This window comes from Dipodomys spectabilis, unplaced genomic scaffold (genome assembly GCF_019054845.1).
Source record: "Dipodomys spectabilis isolate Male_0828 unplaced genomic scaffold, ASM1905484v1 ptg000042l, whole genome shotgun sequence".
Classification (NCBI taxonomy): Eukaryota; Metazoa; Chordata; class Mammalia; order Rodentia; family Heteromyidae; genus Dipodomys; species Dipodomys spectabilis.
In genome coordinates, this window is record NW_024870719.1 from 6,310,476 (window position 1) to 6,315,029 (window position 4,554).

The 4,554-nt window shown below is 41.0% G+C and overlaps 1 pseudogene; it reads right to left on the reverse strand.

Annotated features, from left to right (window-relative positions):
- Positions 1-224: 224 nt before the first annotated feature.
- Positions 225-3,658, reverse strand: LOC122106517 (annotated as a pseudogene).
- Between the last annotated feature and the right edge of the window lie 896 nt (positions 3,659-4,554).

A 4,554-nucleotide genomic window follows, 5' to 3' on the forward strand; every position in this document is an offset into this window, starting at 1 on the left:
CTATTTAATTCTGTAAAATTCTGAATGCTTATACCACTCCTAATCTTGTCTTTATGTGTTATATTTTTAATGTCTTCCCACCATGAACAAAGATTTATGGTAGAGACTATAATTTAAAATACTTTTCTTCCACGGATATTAGGATCCAAGCTCTGCTTCTGAGAGGCAAAGTATGGATAAATAGTCTCCCCCACCCTCATTTTTAATGATGGAAATAAAAACATCTAAAACCGAAGCTTACGGAAGAACCACTTGTTCTTGCCGGTCTTGCATCTCTTCTCAAACTTGACATGGGCCTCCCGTCTTGCCTTGCATTTAAGAGTTGGGTCTCTGAAGACATCCTTGTTGACCACAGTTTTGTCCAAGGGTATATCCCCAGAGTACCTTGTGGGCATAAGGTGATTGTAGTTATAAACTTTCACAAAGGACCTGATCTTTGACCTCTTGGTGATCTTCTTCTTGCCCATGTTAGCTGTCACTTTTCAAGGATAGCGATCAATTCCTGCCACCTAAGCATGGCTTTAGGGGTAATCTGAGGTGCCATCATCAATGTTCTTCACAATGATGGCTTTACGTCCAGAGTCGCGTCTGGCCAGGACCAGCACCACTTTCCCGGGTTTCATGAACATGCCCATTTCGACAGCACCCAGCAGCCCTACAGCTGATAAATAGTCTTTCCAAACATTAGAAAGCTGGAGAAAGTTGGGCTGGTCAGGAACATTTTGACACTGAGTCTGCCTTTTCACTTTAGTTATAGCGTTATTGATAACATTTGACTTTGGCTTGAGAACCAGCAGAAACTCAGATGTTGGTAATGCACTTCCATTAGAGGCATAGCTTCCTAATGTTTGTTCTTTCTATAATGGTGCTGTAAACCTTGCATATACACAAGTAGTGACACCCTAACTGAGTTTGTAAATACAGCCCTCTCTGATGGTACTGCATGACTTTGGAGGTCAACTGGAAAAGTGTCTAGGCATACCATATCTTTTCTCCAGCTGTGTCTCCTGCTCTGAGGGCAACCACACTGCTAGTAAGATGTTGGATTCTTGGCTAAGTCAGGAGCTGAATGTGAATGTGTGTGTGTGTGTGTGTGTGTGTGTGTGTGTGTGTGTGTGTGTGTTAGATAACATTTATTTAAGGCTTACTGTGGGCCAACCTCACTTCTAGCTTCAATGCATATTAAGTTTTTGAATACTCATTATCTTTATGAATTAGCCATATTCATGAAAGAAAATTGAGGAAAGGAGAAGTCAAATAACTTTCTTTGATAGAACCACCTGTATGAATGAGGTGAGATCCTAGGAGCTTTTTATCTAGAGTTTATATCTATCTCTCTATGTCTCTCTCTATCTCTCTATCTTTTTGTTGGTGGTGGGGCTAGAACTCTGGACCTAGGCACTGTCCCTCATCTCTTCAGCTCAAGGGTAGTGCTCTACCACTTGAGCCACTGCACCACTTCTGGTTTTCTGAGTGATTTATTGGAGATAAAAGTCTCATGGACTTTCTTGCCTGTGCTAGCATTGAACTGTGATCCTTAGATCTCAGTCTCCTAAGTAGCTAGGATTACAGGCATGAGCCACTGGTGCCCGCTTAGAATTTATATTTTTAAATGCTGTACTCTAATAACATACATGAAATGCTGCCACCCCTTTTAAACTATTCTCCCTCTAGAGAGGCCTGTGGAGAGCGCCTCCCAGAGCAGAGCAGGGCAGGCCTGTGGAAAGTACAGAGGCCTGGAGAGGAGGAGGAAGGGAAGAAAGGAAAAGCCTTCCCCTTTGGAGATTTGGAGATTTGGAGGTCTGAGGTTTGGTGGTTTGCAGACCAACTAATAAAGGTTGGGGGCAGGGGGTCAGGACTGCCTATTGGAGGCTTGGAGGTTTGGTGGTTGAGGCTATTCTTGGTTCTGGGTATTTAGCCCAGGACAAGATAGTATCAAGACCCCTTTCTGGTGTCAATAGTGTAAATAAACTTCTTTTGTCCACCTTTCATTGTCTGTGCCTCGATGGATTGTCTCACTCTCCGTAGTTCATAAGTGTTCCATATCTTAGCTATGGTGAATAATGCTATGATAAGCATAGTTGTGCTGGTAGCTTTAGTATGGTCTTATTTGTGATCATTTGGGTATATGCCCAGAAGTGGGATTGCTGGGTCATAGGGTCGCTCTAGGTGGAGTTTTTTGAGGAAACACCACAGCTTTCCAGAGTGGCTGAACAAGTTATACACTCCCACCAACTGTGTAGTAGGGTTCCCTTTTGGCCACATCTCCTCCAGCATCTGTTGTTGTTGGGTTTCTTTTTTCTTTTGTCAGCTATGGGGCTTCAATTCTGGGCCTGAGTACTGTCCCTGAGATCTTCAGCACAAGGCTAGCGCTCTACCACTTGAGCTACAGTGCCACTTCCTGTTTTCTGGTGGTGAATTGGAGATGAGTTGGACTTCTTTTTTTTTTTTTTTAAGCAAATCTTATCAGAAAAAGAAGAGAACACACCCAAATAAACAAACTCAGAGATAGGAATGGAAACATCACCACAGAAACAACCAAGATTCAGAACAGTATAAGGGAATACTTCTCAAACCTTTATGCTAATAACTTTGGGAATATGGAAGAAATGGATGATTTCCTAGCAAATATCGACATGCTGAAACTAAATCAAGATGAGTTAAACCAATTTAACAGACCCATATCAAGCATCAAAATAGAAACAGCAATAAGAGACCTCCCACCCAAGAAAAGCCCAGGACCGGATGGATTTACAGTGGAATTCTACAAGGCCTTCAAAGCAGAACTTACACCAATACTCCTCCAACTCCAAAGAGAAAGTTCACTACTGAACTCATTCTATGAAGCCATCATAACCCTCATCCCAAAACCAGGCAGGGACTCATCAAAGAAAGAGAACTATAGACCCATTTCTTTGATGAACATCGATGCAAAACTTCTCAACAAAATTTTGGCCAATTGACTTCAACAAGTCATCCAAAAAATCATACACCACGATGAAACAGGATTCATTTCAGGTATGCAAAGTTGGTTCAATATATGCAAATCAATAAAATTCACCACATCAACAAGAGTAAGGATAAGAACCATATGGTTATCTCACTAGATGCAGAAAAAGCATTTGACAAGATCCAACACCCCTTTATGATGAAGGCTCTGGAAAAATTAGGAATCCATGGAACATTCCTCAATACAATAAAGGCTGTATATGCCAAACCTACAGCCAGCATCATACTTAATGGTGAAAAACTAAAGCCATTTCCCCTAAACTGAGGAATGAGATAAGGATATCCACTCTCTCTACTTCTCTTCAATCTAGTATTAGAATGCCTAGCTACAGCAATAAGACAAGATGTAAACATAAAGGGGATCCAAATAGAAAAAGATGAAGTAAAACTCTGCCTTTTTGGGCTGGGAAGGTGGCTCAGTGGTAGAGTGCTTGCCTTGCATGCCTGAGGCCCTGGGTTCAATTCCCCAGCACCACATAAGCAAAAAGAAAAAAGCCAGAAGTGGCGCTGTGGCTCAAGTGGTAGAGCGCTAGCCTTGAGCTGAAGAGCTGAGGGACAGCGCCCAGGCCCAGAGTTCAGGCCCCATGACTGGACCCAAAAAATAAAAAATAAAAAAAAAACAAAAAAAAACAAAACAAAACAAAAAAAAACTCTGCCTTTTTGCAGGTGCCATGATCTTGTATTTAAAGAATCCCATGGACTCCACTCCCAAATTGAGCTGATTTGAAACTTTGGCAAAGTAGCAGGGTATAAAATTAACCCTCAAAAATAAATGGCTTTTCTGTATGCCAACAATGAGAAGAGTGTGGCTGAAATCAGGAAAGCAACTCCATTTGTAATAGCCCCATAAAAAATAAAATACCTAGGAATTAACTAAAGCAGTGAAGGACCTCTACAATGAAAACTTTAAAAACCTGAAAAAGGAAATCAAAGTAGAACTTAGAAAGTGGCAAAACCTCCCATGCACCTGGATTGGAAGGGTCAACATCATGAAAATGGCAATACTTCCCAAGGCTATGTACAGATTCAATGCAATACCTATCAATATATCAACCGCATTCTTCAAGGAAATAGAAAAGGCAATCCAAAATGGAACAATAAAAGACCTTGAATAGCAAAAACGATCCTTAACAGAAAGAACAGTGCTGGAGGAATATCAATACCAAATTTCAAACTCTACTACAAAGCCATAGTAATCAAAACAGCTTGGTACTGCCACAAGAACAGACCTCAGGACCAAGGGAATAGAATTGAAAACCCAGAAATGAATCCCAGACCTATAGCCACCTAATCTTCAATAAGGGAGCTAAAAAAATAGAATGGAAGAAAGATAGCCTCTTCAGTAAATGGTGCTGGCAAAATTTGTTAATCACCTGTAGAAAACTAAACCTAGATCCTTATATATCACCCTGCACCAGAATCAACTCCAAATGGATCAAAGACCTCGAAATCAAAGCAGATACCCTGAAAAGATTACAGGAAGGAATAGGAGAAACTATAGGGATCCTTGGCACAGGCTGAAATTTTCTTAATAAAGACCCAGAA